The sequence below is a fragment of the Lithobates pipiens genome, unplaced genomic scaffold (assembly GCF_037356315.1).
Source record: "Lithobates pipiens isolate NorthernLeopardFrog02 unplaced genomic scaffold, aLitPip1_a1.2 Scaffold_22, whole genome shotgun sequence".
Taxonomy (NCBI): Eukaryota; Metazoa; Chordata; class Amphibia; order Anura; family Ranidae; genus Lithobates; species Lithobates pipiens.
In genome coordinates this window covers 6,743,871-6,759,360 of record NW_027507784.1, presented here as the reverse complement: position 1 = coordinate 6,759,360, position 15,490 = coordinate 6,743,871, and positions in this window count along the sequence as shown.

The window sequence follows — 15,490 nt, the reverse complement described above, 5'->3', positions numbered from 1 at the left end:
ACGGCATGTTTTCCAGGTCCTGAAGCAGCAAAACAGCCCCAGACCATCACACTACCACCACCATATTTTACTGTTGGTATAATGTTCTTTTTATGAAATGCAGTGTTCCTTCTACGCCAGATATACTTGGACACACACCTTCCAAAGAGTTCCACTTTTGTCTCATCTGTCCACAGAATGTTGTCCCAAAAGTCTTGGGGATCATCAAGATGTGTTGTGGAGAAATTGAGACGAGCTTTGATGTTCTTTTTGCTCAGCAGTGGTTTTCTCCTTGGAACTCTGCCATGCAGGACATTTTTGCCCAGTCTTTTCCTAATGGTGGAGGCATGAACGCTGACCTTAACTGAGGCAAGTGAGGCCTGCAGTTCCTTGGACGTTGTTGTGGGGTCTTTTGTGACCTCTTGGATGAGTCGTCGCTGCGCTCTTGGGGTAATTTTGGGCGGCCGGCCACTCCTAGGAAGGTTCACCACTGTTCCATGTCTTCGCCATTTGTGGATAATGGCTCTCACTGTGGTTCGCTGGATTCCCAAAGCTTTGGAAATGGCTTTATAACCCTTTCCAGACTGATAGATCTCAATTACTTTCTTTCTCAATTGTTCCTGAATTTCTTTGGGTCTCGGCATGATGTGTAGCTTTTAAGGATCTTCTGGTGGACCTTACTGTGTCAAGCAGCTCCTATTTAAGTGATGCCTTGATTGTGAACAGGTGTGGCAATAATCAGGCCTGGGTGTGGCTAGAGAAATTGAACTCAGGTGTGGACAACCACAGTTATAGTATGTTTTAACAAGGGGGGCAATCACTTTTTCACACAGGGCCATGATGGTTTGGATTTTTTTTCACCTTTAATAATAAACACCTTCATTTACAAATTGCATTTTGTGTTTACTTGTGTTGTCCTTGACTATTGTTTAAATTGGTTTGATGTTCCGAAACACTTAAGTGTGACAAACATGCAAAGGAACAGGAAATGAGGAAGGGGGCAAACACTTTTTCACACCACTGTATATATATATATATATATATATATATATATATATTTTTTTTTTTATATTTTTTCTTTTAATATTTATATTATAAAATCTAAGGACAGTTATCTGCATAATTTTTTTTTATTTTTTTTGAGGACTTTATCATTTTAAGTTGCCACTGAAGTTAGGCAGCACTGAATAGGAACTACTATGCCCTGTACACACGGTCAGAATTTCCAACAACAAATGTTTTGATGGGAGCTTGTGTAGGAGCGTGTGTAGGCTCCATCGGACGTTTGTTGTCGGAATTTCCGACAACAAACATTTGAGAGCTGGTTTTCAAATTTTCCGACAAAACAAAATCCGTCGGAAGGTCGGAAATTCCAATCGCGTGCACACAATTTTCGACGCACAAAGTTCCGCGCATGCTCGGAGTCAAGCAGAAGAGCCGCACTGCCTTTTGAACTTCATTTTTCTCGGCTCGTCGTAACGTCTTGTACGGCACCGCGTTCTTAACGAATGGACTTTCCGACAACATTTGTGTGACCGCGTGTATGCAAGACAGGTTTGAGCCGACATCCTTTGGAAATAAATCCCATGGATTTTGTTGTCGGAATGATGCGATCGTGTGTATGCGGCATAACTCTGAGTTTTTGGTGTTATATATGTTTTATAAATGTTCATGAAACACCACTCAGCTTTCTAATAAATGCACATTTTGTATTTGCACAGTAAGGGATTTGATTTCATGATTTTGGATGCATTTTTTATAATTTTTTTTTGCTTCACAAGAGTTTTTAAATATCTCTTCAGCTTATATTATGTTAAGCCTAGTGCACATGGGCTGATTATCGGGAGGCATCGGTCAGTTCAACAGAAACTTGCCGACATTCGGTTTCCTTGTGTACGGCAATCGATGCGATAGAAGCTGGTCTTCCGGCTGGCTTCTGTCGAAGGGGCATGACTGAAAATGGTGTGCCGATTGCCATCCGATCCGCGCCCTCAGCCAGCCGGTGTGTTTTGAGGGGTGTCCCCCTGTCAGAACTCAATAGCTTGGGGGGGGGGGGGGTCGCTGTACTAACTAGGCGATGTTCCTCCTGAGCTTTTTTTTTTTTAGCCCGCTGGATTTAATGAAAAAAATAAAAATAAAATGCCCCGGGCTTTAGCGCATATTGGGTTTATTTAGTAACAGGGGCGGACTGACAACTCATGGGCAATAGGAGATTATGGGGCCTCCAGGCAATCAGAGATTATGGGGCCACACAGTAGACACAGATACACACACACACAGTATACAATCACACAGTATACACAGACATGTTTCTATTGGCTGAGAAGGTACTGGAGAGGTGGGGCAGTTACATTTCAGAGACAGATGTAAAAGAAAAAACACAGATTTTTACATACTGTCCCTGGTTTTACTGAGGCTTGCAACCCTGATGGGGCCCCCTAGTGGCATGGGGCCCTCGGGCAGAGCCCGAGTGGCCGAATGGTCAGTCCTCCCCTGTTTAGTAATAGATTTGTAGTTGTGTTTTACACCACAGCTTACAGTTGGCTCAGATTGCTTTTCTCTTATCTGAGGCTTGCAACCCTGATGGGGCCCCCTAGTGGCATGGGGCCCTCGGGCAGTGCCCGAGTGGCCGAATGGTCAGTCCGCCCCTGTTTAGTAATAGATTTGTAGTTGTGTTTTACACCGCAGCATACAGTTGGCTCAGATTGCTTTTCTCTTATGACTAATCACGGTGTAAGTTTAAATGCAGCAAAATCAGCGCCCATCATCGAGATCTTGGGGACCTGATATGTGGCCCTGAGAAATACGAAGGATAAATAATGTTCTGTGATTGGAGAGAATCGACCTTCATCTACGCTTAAGGAATAGACATCTGTAGAGTGTACTTCATCCACGTAAAGAATTATGGAGGGTAAGTTCTGATCTTCTCATCTCATATTATGCCGTGAATTTTTTTTTTTTTTAATTTTTAAAGCTTGTAGAGCAATGGTTCTCAACCTTTCTGGTGCCGTGACCCCTTGATAAAATTTCCCAAGTTGTGGGGACCCCCCTAACAGTAAAATTATTTTCATAGCGTTGGGTTGTCACCACCCAAGGCAAGACAAGTAATTTGCGTCCCAACCCACGGACATTTAGAGTCACTTCCACTAGTTCAGTATTAAAACCTCTAATGCCGCGTACACACGATCGGAATTTCAGCCAGCAGAAGACCGATGAGAGCTTTTCATTGGAAAATGCGACCGCGTGTTTTCTCCATCGGAATTTAGCTGTCCGAATTTCCGCCAGCAAAAAAAAAATGATAGTATGTTCTCAATTTTCCCAACGGAAAAAAGTTTCTATTGGAAATTCCGATCGTGTGTATGCAATTCCGACACGCAAAAACTCACACATGTTCAGATTCAACTAAGAGATGGAAGCTATTGGCTACTGAGCATTGAACTTCCTTTTTCTAGTCCCGTCGTACGTGTTGTACGTCACCGTGTTCTTAGCAGCTGGAATTTGGTGTGACCGTGTGTAGGCAAGACAGTTTGAGCGGAATTCCGTCAGTAAAACCAGCAGAGCTTTTTCCAACGAGAATTCCGATCGTGTGTATTTTAGAATGTACCACTCTTTCTCTTTGTTCTCCTTTCTTTCCCTTTTATCTCCCTCTATCCTAATTTCTTATTTTATTCCCCCATCCCTCTCTCTAGCCGTTTTTCTTGTTCTTTCTCGTATTCTTCCTCTCCCTTTTTCTTTGTTCCTCCCCCTCTTTTCCTCTCCCTTCCATGTATTCTCTATTTTTTTTCCTTCACTTACTCCTTGGTGGGGGGAACGGGATGAGTGGCAACGCTGGGGGGAGTTCTGATCAGCCAACTTAGGTGCTCTTGATGAAGGTCATCTGCTAATCTGAGAACTGTAGTGGGGACTTTTAGGTATATATTAATTTATTGAAAGAAAGGTATGAACAGTTACAAAATGATGAGCAGAAATAAAGTACAACAGGTACTCAATAAGTCATTCAAACGTGACTGATCTATGAGGTGAGTAAATACCCTAAAATGGTACAATACTTTGAAACAACTTGACTAGCTTTAGATTCTTAAAAGGTTCTACAGGAATATAGACCCCCAGGAGTAGAATAGTAGATTAACCCAGTATCTAGGATAATAGATGTTCACATTCTCGAGTATTTTCCTAACAAAAGGACACCAATAGACAAGTTATTAGACAGGGGTGAATGAAGTAGGTATATGCCCTAAAAAATGGTACAAGGTAATATATAAGTGCCAGGACTTAGGAAAGTAATGAGGAGTATTCCGATGAATTTCGGAAATGCTGCCAGCATGCCCAAATTTTCCAGAAACCTAGTGGAGAATCTTTCGATTGGTGTATTAGTTCTTCCATCTCAGCCACCTTAGAAATGCGATGGAACCAATCTGAGATGGAGGGTGGGGTACTGGATTTCCATAGGACTGGGATGCACATTCTCGCGGCATTAATGAGGTGTTGAGCCAGTGATCCTCGATATTTTGATCTCGAAATCGAGGAATGGTGAAGAAGGAATTGTGCAGGTGTAAAATCAATGGGGAGGGTGGTGATCTTACAGATGAGACGATGTACTTCCGTCCAGAAGGGTTGGATACGGGGACATGACCACCAAATGTGGAGGAGAGTTCCCTCTTCCTGGGAACATCTCCAGCATGTAGAGGGTACTTGGGGGAAAAATTTATGTAACTGGGATGGAGTTTTATACCATTTTGCAGCTATTTTGAAACCGTTTTCTTGAACTGAAACATTGACAGATCCCTTGTGTATATGGAAGAATATGGTTTCCCTCCGGTGCCACAATTGGCACCTTTCAGGGGGGAGGGGGGTGCAGTTACCTGGATAATCCAGGTAACTGCACCCACTTCCGGCCAGACTGCCACAGACCCCCGCAGACGCCCCGCCCCCCCCCCCGTTGTGTTCTGGGAAACACACAGTTGTCAGAGACACAGCGGGGGACCATAAGAGACGCGCAGTGCGACTCGCGCATGCGCAGTAGGGAACCGGGCAGTGAAGCCGTCATGCTTCACTTCCCGATTCCCTGACAGAGGATGGCGGTGGTGGCAGCGATCGCTCGTCATCTGCCGCCGACATCGCTGGACCCCGGGACAGGTAAGTGTGATTTTATTAAAACTTAGCAGCTGCAATATTAGTAGCTGCTGGCTTTTAATATTTTTTTTTTTAGGTGCAGAACCACTTTAAAAAATGATGACACGTGAAATGGTTTGGGACACCTTTCCTCAATGCTTGGTCCAATTAAATAATTATCTATGTATTTATTATTTTTAGTACTTGAGGTTAAAAGATGTTTTATGGCTTCTCAAGGAATTTTCCCCAGCCCTGGCTTACTTGGTTCATAAGTACGCTATACCTCCAAAAGTATTGGGACACCTGCCTTTACACGTACATGAACTTTAATGGCATCCCAGTCTTAGCCCTTGTACACACAATCGGAGATTCCGACAACCAAATCCGTTGGATTTTGTCCAAAACTGTTGCATACACACAGTCGGACAAAGTTGTCGGAAAATCCGACGTGATGGCGTTATTTCATTACGACGGGACTACGTTCAGGCTAGTAGCCAATAGCTTTGATGTAGGAATTTGATCTGAGCATGCGTGGCACTTTGTCCGATCGGAATTCTCTACACATGATCGGAGTATGTCCGATCGGAGAATTTTGTTGGAAAATATTTCCGGCAAGTTGGAAAATTTGGTCCGATGCAGACCACACACAGTCGGAAATATCCGACAAAACGCTCCGATCGGACACATTCCGTCAGAATCTCCGATTGTGTGTACAAAGGCTTAGTCTGTGTCAGGAACCATGAAAATGATGGAGACATAAAATGCAGTAAAAATCACACTTTTTAATTAAAATGGTAAAAATGGTACAACTGGTAAATGTAGTCAAAACATAGCCAGGGTTCGGTAGCCAAATCGAGTAGTCAGAACAAGCCAGGAAATCGGGCAGCCAGAGATCAGCGTAGTCAGAGGCAGCAGACAGGATCAGGAACCAGAAGGGATGTCAGCCAGGCACGTCTTCAACAGGAACACAGCAGAGAGTCTCCAGATATGTTTGACCAAGGCAAAGGCAATTGATGAAATGAACCAGGCGGTTAAAAATATCCAGGAGGGGCTGGCTGAGGGCTTGACTGACAAGCAGGAGATGATCAACAGGTGTGCCACTGTGGAACGATGAGTTCTGGCAATTAACTGAAAGCTGAGCAACCTGAGCACAGAGAAGGAAGGGCTGAGATCCCGGCCCTGAGAGTCTGTAGAGTTTAATATTGAGTTGGCTCCGCCCTTTGCAGCTATAACAGCTTCAACTCTTCTGGGAAGGCCGTCCACAAGGTTTAGGAGATGTGTCTATGGGAATGTTTGACCATTCTTCCACAAGAGCATTTGTGAGGTCAGGCACTGATGTTGGACGAAAAGGTCTGGCTCGTAGTCTCCCCTCTAATTCATCCCAAATGTTGAGGTCAGTCAATTTCCTCCACCCCAAACTCGCTCATGCATGGTGCTTTGTTCATTGGTGCACAGTCATGTTGGAATAGGAAGGGGCTATCCCCAAACTGTTCCCATAAAGCTTGGGAGCATGAAATTGTTCAAAATGTCTTGGCATACTGATGCCTTAAGAGTTCCTTTCACTGGAACAAAGGGGCGAAGCCCAACCCCTGAAAAACAGCCCCACACCATAATCCCCCCTCCCCCCGACACCATAATCCCCCCTCCACCAAATGATTTGGACCAGTGTACAAAGCAAAGTCCATAAATACATTGATGAGCGAGTTTGGGGTGGAGGAACTTGACTGGCCTCCACAGCGTGCTGACCTCAACCTGCAAATAGGAACTGGAATAAAATGACCAAAAACATTATTGTAATATCCAAGTCTCCCTCCGGGAGGGCATTTCTTTCCCTCGCCCCGCAATCCCCTGAGGGACTCTTCCCCTTTTTCCCCACTCCTTGCTTTTTCTCTTCTATTTATTCTCTCTGTCTGTTTCCTACAAAAAACACACGTCCTTTGCAGTTCTCCTGAGAACCAGAGCCTCCACATATCACTCACCTAACTTCTTTTTTTATCCTGGTGAGCTTCTACGCCGCAGATGCCTGTCCTTATAGTCCTACCCAGATTAATTATTCCCATTTTCGTCATGGATACCCGGTCATTTGCTGTTGTTGTTATGACTGTTACTGTATATTAGCCATTTCTCTTTTGATTGATTGCATCTTATTACATACTGTATGCCTTATGTCTCAAAAGTGATTTATAGCCTTTATTCTTGTCATCGATACAATGTTTCAACATGAAAAATGAAATTTTGCCTCGCCGCGACCTGCCGCGACTTCAGCGGCGACTTGCAAATGACTTCTGTATAGAAGTCAATGCAAGTCGCCCCGAGGTCGCCCAAAAGTAGTACAGGAACCTTTTTTCTAAGTCGGAACGACTCGAGTCGCTCCATTTAGAACGGTTCCATTGTACAGAACGGGGGCGACTTGTCAGGTCGTGGCACGGCAAGTCGTGTCGCCTCGTGTCGCCCCCTGTGTGAACCGGCCCTAACATCTAAATTATTTAGGTGCATCCCATAATGTTTATATATTTCTACTTTACAGACGGGCAAGTTTAGAGTCTCCTCCGTCTACTGATAGACTTGACTACTAGACCTCGACTAGACTAGACTGACATCCTGGTTCTTCAAGGTGTATTTTACCGGGTTCAACGTTGGAATCATCATACTATACGGGACTGAAAGAAGCCGATCCTTGCCCAAAGAAGATGTGGAGAATGATCTCCCATAACTGACAACAGCACTTCCATAACACAGGATGAGGATAGTAGGATGGGAGGCACACACACAAAATGTCTTCTTTCTTCAATTTAATCTTTATTGCTGTGACAATTATATATATATAGATGAGATGATAATATCCAGGAATGGTGCCCACCCAATGGACATCCCAATGAAGCACAACAGAGCCTAATTTACAGACGTATCATCACAGGAACGAGTTGATCTTTCTGATTGCACAAAATTGAAAGAAAAAAAATGAATGTGATGTGAACTATGGCCTTCATTGGCCTTCAAAATGCCACTAAACCACGTCACGATGATGTTATGGACCTGATTTCCGTAGGACCTGTCTCCTTCCCTCTACTTGACCTTCCTTGTTTCCCTCCCCCCTCCCCCTCCCAACCCACCCCTCAGCCTTCTTAGGGCCGGTTCACACTGGGGGCGATGCGAGGCGACATGACTTGCCTCGCCTCGCTCCCGCAAGTCGCCCCCGTTCTGTACAATGGAACCGTTCTGAGAGGAGCGACTCGAGTCGCTCCGACTCAGAAAAAAGGTTCCTGTACTACTTCTGGGCGACTTCGGGGGCGACTTGCATTGACTTCTATACAGAAGTCATCTGCAAGTCGCCGCTGAGGTCGTCGCAGGTCGCGGCGAGGCAAGTCGGAGACGCCTCGCCGCGCCTGCAGTGTGAACCGGCCCTTACCCTCTACTAACCCCCCCCCCTCCAAGTACAAAGTTTGTTTACATTGATCTTCAAGTGTTGGCCTTTTTTTTTTTTTTTCTTTCTTTTTTTTTATATGTTAAAATATCTAAGATATGTATGGGAGGGGGGAAAAGAGGAAATAAAATAATAAATGTGATTATTATGTATGTAAGTAATATATATGTTTGAAATTGTTTAACCACTTCAATACCGGGCACTTAAACACCTTCCTGCCCAGACCAATTTTGAGCTTTCAGCGCTGTCGCACTTTGAATGACAATTGCGCGGTCATACAACACTGTACCCAAATGAAATTTTTATCATTTTTTTCCCACAAATAGAGCTTTCTTTTGGTGGTATTTGATCACCTCTGCGGTTTTTATTTTTTGCTAAACAAATAAACAAATACCGAACATTTTGAAAAAAAAATGTTTTTTTTTTGTTTCAGTTTCAAAACTTTGCAAATAAGTAAGTTTTCTCCTTCACTGATGGGCACTGATGGGGTTACACTGATGGGCAATGATAAGGCGGCACTGATGGGCACCGATGAGGTGGCACCAATGAAGTGGCACTGATGAGGTGGCATTGATGGACACTGATATGTGGCACTGATAGGCGGCACTGATGGGTGGCACTGATGGGCGACACAGATGGGCACTGATAGGTGGCACAAATTGGCACGGATTGGCATGGGTGAGCATGGATAGGTGGCACAGGTGGGCATGGGTTAGGCGGCACAGGTGGGCATGGGTAGGTGGCACAGGTGGGCATGGGTAGGTGGCACAGGTGGGCATGGGTAGGCGGCACAGGTGGGAACTGATAGGCGGCATTGTATTATAATATATTGTACTAATGGATGCCAATCAGTGCCAATCAATAATGCATGCCAATCAGTGATGCCCATTGTGGGCACTGATTGTCATTCATTATGGGCACTGATTGGCATCCATTGTGGCACTGACTGGAATCCCTGGTGGTCTAGGGTGGCATACCTTGTCCTTGGCATCCCTGGTGGTCTGGTGGTGTCCCTGGTGATCCAGTGTGGGCATCCTCGGGGGGGCTGTGCTGATAATCGATCAGCACAGACCCCCCCTGTCAGAGGAGCAGCCGATCGGCTCTCCTCTACTCACGTCTGACAGATGCGAGTGAGGAAAACCCGATCACCGGCTTTTCCTATTTACACTGTGATCAGCCGTGATTGGACACGGCTGATCACGTGGTAAAGAGTCTCAGTCGGAGACTCTTTACCGAGATCGTAGTTGCCAGGTGTCAGACTGACACCCCGCAACAACGATCGCCGCGATGCGCTCATAATCCTGATCACGTCATATGACGTCCGGTCAGGATTATGCAACCACTTTGCCGCCGTCTATTTGCTATAGGGCGGGCGGCAAGTGGTTAATCATGTGTAATACTTTATAATAATTAAAAATAAAATTAGAATTTAAAGAAAAAAAAAAAACTGTTGGCCTTGTTAACATATACTGTAGCTACTTTGTCCCTTGATATTGCCTGTAGCGAGTTATCCCCCTGCATATTGCGGAATTTGTTACTGTGTTATTATATTGCGGAATTATTTTATTGTGTTATTATATTGCAGAATTTGTTACTGTGTTATTATGTTGCGGAATTTGTTACTTTGTTATTATATTGGGGAATTATTTTATTGTGTTATTATATTGCGGAATTTGTTACTGTGTTATTATATTGCGGGATTATTTTCATTGTGCTATTATATTGCGGAATTTGTTACTGTGGTATTGCATTGTCATCAGTAAGACCAGTTTCAAATTTCACATGTGTTTACTTCAAACCTTCTAAACGTCAATAAAGATATGTTGAACAAATAAAACCAGGACACAAAACCCAAGTTGATACAAACTTTTTGACTCCTCGTGACTATATATATCGGAAAGGGCAAGAAATAGCTAAAAAACCGACTAGCCACAATTTTCCCCTCAGCAGATTTCTCATGCTTTAGGGGGTACCAAATGGCGGGCCCGTTAGCCCATATCTGATGGGAATGCCCAAAAAATCTGATCCTATTGGAGAAGGATCTTTAACCTTATCAGAGGGGTCACGGGATGCAAGATCTCCAGGTCCCCAGGGGGTCGCTCTACTAAACTCTCATATTCCAAGGATCCTCAGAAGTAACTGAAAACTGATATACTTCATATTGGTAGAAGCCAAACTAACCCTGGCAAAGGCCTGGAAGTGACCCTCAGTCTCCATAAAGGCAACTAAATGGAAAGTCTCATGGATTATGTCCCAAGAAAAAACAGCTAGCATCATTTTGGACTCAACACACAAGTTTGAAATTGCTTGGGAGCCCTGGGCCCAATTTATGGGAAGCTCAATCATTCCGGGTATTTTACTCCCCCAAAGTTCAACCCAACGTTTAGGTGAATGAGGTATGTTTGTCAGTACTTTACCACTTTAGGTGCCTGACAAACATACCTATGTTCACAGCCTATACTCTTTATGGACTAACGAGGTCTCTAGGGATACATCCCGATACCCATGCCATGCTTGCTCTCCGTTTGGCCCCTGGTGGGGTCCCATCTGACTCCGTCCCCTCAGCTCCCTGGTGAGGCACCTGCTGCTGCCGTCTTGGAGCCGAACACTTGTAGCCATGGTCAAGCTCCGTGGGGAGTATGGGGACCCCTAACCCCTCCTACCCTGTGTCTTTATAATCAATACTGTGCCATATTGCCAAAAAATATATACTTTTTCATCCTAGGTACATTGTTACACACATCCACCCCTGAAGAGCGAGCTGGATCTCGCAAAACTAGTTGGGAAGTATGATGCCTATGTACTATGAGTACTGTTATATTTATGTACCAATATTCCTGGTTTATGTATCTTTTTTAAATTGGCAACTGTTGATGATATCTATGCTTGTGTACAATTTTACTTGAATAAACCATATACTGTATTCACCACTGTTATGTTTTCTGGTGGAAATGGTACCCAATTCATTTAAAGTTCCGGGGCGAATCCTTCATTTTACTATATGTTACAGGGATGGAAGTGTGTTACTGAGGACACCAGACCTTTCCCTTTTTATTTATATAGCTAATAAGGGCCATAGAAAATGAAAGGGGAGGGCCCCTAAACTGAACCATAATCCCGATGCCGTGGTGGCCTAGGCGTCTGAAAGACAAAGACTTTTGGGTTGGAATGAGTTACACTGGGGAAATACCCTAATGTAATTTAAGAGAGTGAATTGGCCATCAAATTCCAAAGGTGGGGGTTGGTGTCCGATTAGCCAAGGGGAGGGATATAAGAAAGAGAGGGAGAGATAAAGAAGGGGGGGTGAGGGGAGGAGGTCGAGGGGTGGAGAGGAGCAGGGGTGAGGGGAAGGAGAGGGAGTGACAGGTGGATTGTGCATCACACACGTTGGGCACCCTGCCTCTACCCAAATCCACGGAGACACCATGGCGGTAAACCAATTTGCCTGAATCGGATCAATTTTTTTTCTGGAAAGAGCAGTCTGTTATGGTGATTTCCCCATAAGCCTGTTGTATTCTGTCATGGTTTGGAAATAGATATAACAGGACCATGTAGTTGTGAACTTGGAAGGGTTGTCCTGTGCGATCGCGATGAGGTTTTCCATATCTGCTATTTTGTGAAGGCGTGTGAGCCAGTCCCGCACAGTTGGTGCTCAAGTCAAGCCCCATAAGACAGGAACATGGAAACTAGCTGCATTGACCATATGCATGGCCAAAGACTCGGAGTACAATTTCTCGGGGAGAGAAGGGTGGTGAAGCAGAAATTGGGCTGGAGGGAAGTCCCGTGTGAGGGTAGAAACTGAAAAGATAATGCGATGAACCTCTGACCAGTAAGCCTGAATTAGGGGGCACTTCCACCAGAAGTGTAATAAGGTGCCTATGCTCGATCTGCATCTCCAGTAGGGATGAACTGAACACCCCCCTGTTTGGTTCGCACCACAACATGCGAACAGGCAAAAAAATTGTGCCAACACCGTTAAAGTCTATGGGGCACGAACAGGAATAATAAAAAGTGCTAATTTTGGAGGCTTATATGCAAGTTATTGTCATAAAAAGTGTTTGGGGACCCGGGTCATGCCCCAGGGGGCATGTATCAATGCAAAGAAAAAGTTTTAAAAATTGCAGTTTTTTCGGGAGCAGTGATTTTAATAATGCTTAAAGTGAAACAATTAGAATTAAATGTTCCTCTAAATATCGTGCCTGGGGATCCCCTTAGTCTGCCTGTAATGTAGTGCATCTGTCCCGTGTTTAGAACAATACCACAGCAAATTTACATTTCTAAAGGAAAAAAAGTTATTTAAAACTGATTGCGGCTGTAATGTATTGTTGGGTCCCGGCAAAATCCATAAAAATCATTGAAAAAAAATGGTGTGTCCCCCTCCCCCCCATTCCATTACCAGGCCCTTTGGGTCTGGTATGAATCTTAACTACTTAAGGACGAGGCCTCTTTTTCAGATTCAGTGTTTACATGTTTAAAACAGTTTTTTTTTGCTCGAAAATTAATTATAACCCCCAAACATTATATATTGTTTTTTTTCTAACACCCTAGAGAATAAAATGGCGGTCATTGAATACTTTTTTTCACACCGTATTTGCGCAGCGGTCTTACAAGCGCACTTTTTTTGGGGAAAAAATTCACTTTTTTACTTTGAATAAAAAAATAGGACAACAGTAAAATTAGCCCAATTGTTTTTATATTGTGAAAGATAATGTTACACCGAGTAAAATGATACTCAACATGTCACGCTTCAAAATTGCGCCCCGCTCGTGGAATGGCGTCACACATTTACCCTCAAAAATCTCCATAAGCCACATTAAAAAAATTCTACAGGTTGCATGTTTTGCGATACAGAGGAGGTCTAGGGGTAGAATTATTGCTCTCACTCTACTGATCGCGGCGATGACTCACATGTGTGGTTTGACTACCGTTTTCTTATGCGGGCGCTACTCGCGTATGCGTTAGCTTCTGCGCGCGAGCTCGTCAGGACGGGGTGTTTTAAAAAATGTCTTTATTTTTTCTTATTTATTTTAATAGATTTATTTTTTTACACTGTTTAAAAAAAAAAGGATCACTTTTAATCCTATTACAAGGAATGTAAACATCCCTTGTAATAGAAAAAAGCATGACAGGTCCTCTTAAATATGAGATCTGGTGTCAAAAAGTCCTCAGATCTCATATTTGGACTAAAATGCAAAAAATAAAATAAAAAATAGTAATGTGAAAAAATTACATTGAAAAAATGTGCCTTTGAGAGGTATGGGCGTAAGTGACGTTTTGATGTCGCTTCCGCCCTCCTATGGTATAAAGACAAGTGGGGGCCATCTTAGCCTCACTCGTCTCTATGCCCAGGCACAGACAGGACCCGATCACCTCCGCCGCTACCGACAGCTCTGGTAAGTGGCGGAGGGCGCGGGAGAGCGGCGGCACCTCTCCCGCCTCCGATAACGGTGATCTCGCAGCGAACCTTCTGCGGAGACCACCGTTATCGTACACACGACCGGCGTCTGAAGAGATGGATATCTCGCTTGTGGCAGCAGCTGCTGCCATTACCGAGATATCCCTCTTCAAAAAATGGATGTATATCGTCGTGCGCCGGTCGTAAAGTGGTTAACGGGAAACCTGCACCAAATTTTTTTTTAAAGTGGCGTGGGGGCCCCTCAAAATTTTAAGAGGAATCCAAAGCCAACATTTAAAAAAACATACGTTCGACTCGAACATCGGGCTCATCCCAGCTGGTTTGTAAATAATAAAACTTGTCATCTAGGCAAACTTTTGTCAAAATTTACTAGAAAAGAGGCTCCAGGTATCCAAATTTTGCCATACAGATAAGGCCGGGTTCACATATGTGTGGCCTTGGGTTTTTTCGTGCCTGGGGTCCGGTGAGTGTCTGTTCACCGGTTCAGGTCTGAATTTTTGCCTGAATTCGCACCTGAACCGGGCACAAACACGCACAGGACCCTTTTGCAATACGTTCTGCGGCCCGCCCCAGACCTGCGTGAACCATCTCCACTGAGAGCCGTTCACACTCGCATTTCATGTCAATTGGATGAAGGGAAACCGGTACATCTGAACCCGGCATAAATTCTATTTTTAAAGCTTATCAAAGTCTACAAGCACTTTTTATGGCCCTATTGCTATGTGACATGACTTTGTTGCTTATGTCAGTGAAACTTCAGTTGTTTTAATTAATCTCACTAAGGAAATAAATAATGGACAAAACAACCCTCAGTCATTTCCTTATGTTTTTTTTTTTTCACTTACCGTATAAACTCGAGTATAGGCCGACCCGAATATAAGCCGAGGCCCCCAATTTACCCCCAAAAAAACTGGCAAACTTATTGACTCGTGTATAAGCCGAGGGTGAGACATGCCTGTCCATCCCTGTGTGTGTGTCCGTCCATCCCTGTGTGTCCGTCCATCCCTGTGTGTCCGTCCATCCCTGTGTGTCCGTCCATCCATCCCTGTGTGTGTGTGTGTGTCCATCCATCCATCCATCCCTGTGTGTGTGTGTGTCCATCCATCCATCCATCCCTGTGTGTGTGTGTGTGTCCATCCATCCATCCATCCCTGTGTGTGTGTGTCTCCATCCATCCATCCATCCCTGTGTGTGTGTGTCTCCATCCATCCATCCCTGTGTGTGTGTGTCTCCATCCATCCATCCATCCCTGTGTGTGTGTGTGTGTGTGTGTGTGTGTGTGTGTGTGTGTGTGTGTGTGTGTGTCCAGCCTACCTGTGTCCCGAGCCTCTGTCCCGTGCCTTGCCTCCTTGCCTCCGTCCCGTGCCGTGCCTTGCCTCCTTGCCTCCGTCCCGTGCCTTGCCTCCGTCCTGTGTCGTGCCTTGCCTCCGTCCCGTCCCGTGCCGTGCCTTGCCTTGCCTCCGTCCCGTGCATTGCCAGGATCGCCGCTCTTCGTCGGCGCCTCGGCGGCCATTCTAAAATTCAAAAGCCGCGCCTCCGCCTTCGCCTGTGATAGGCGG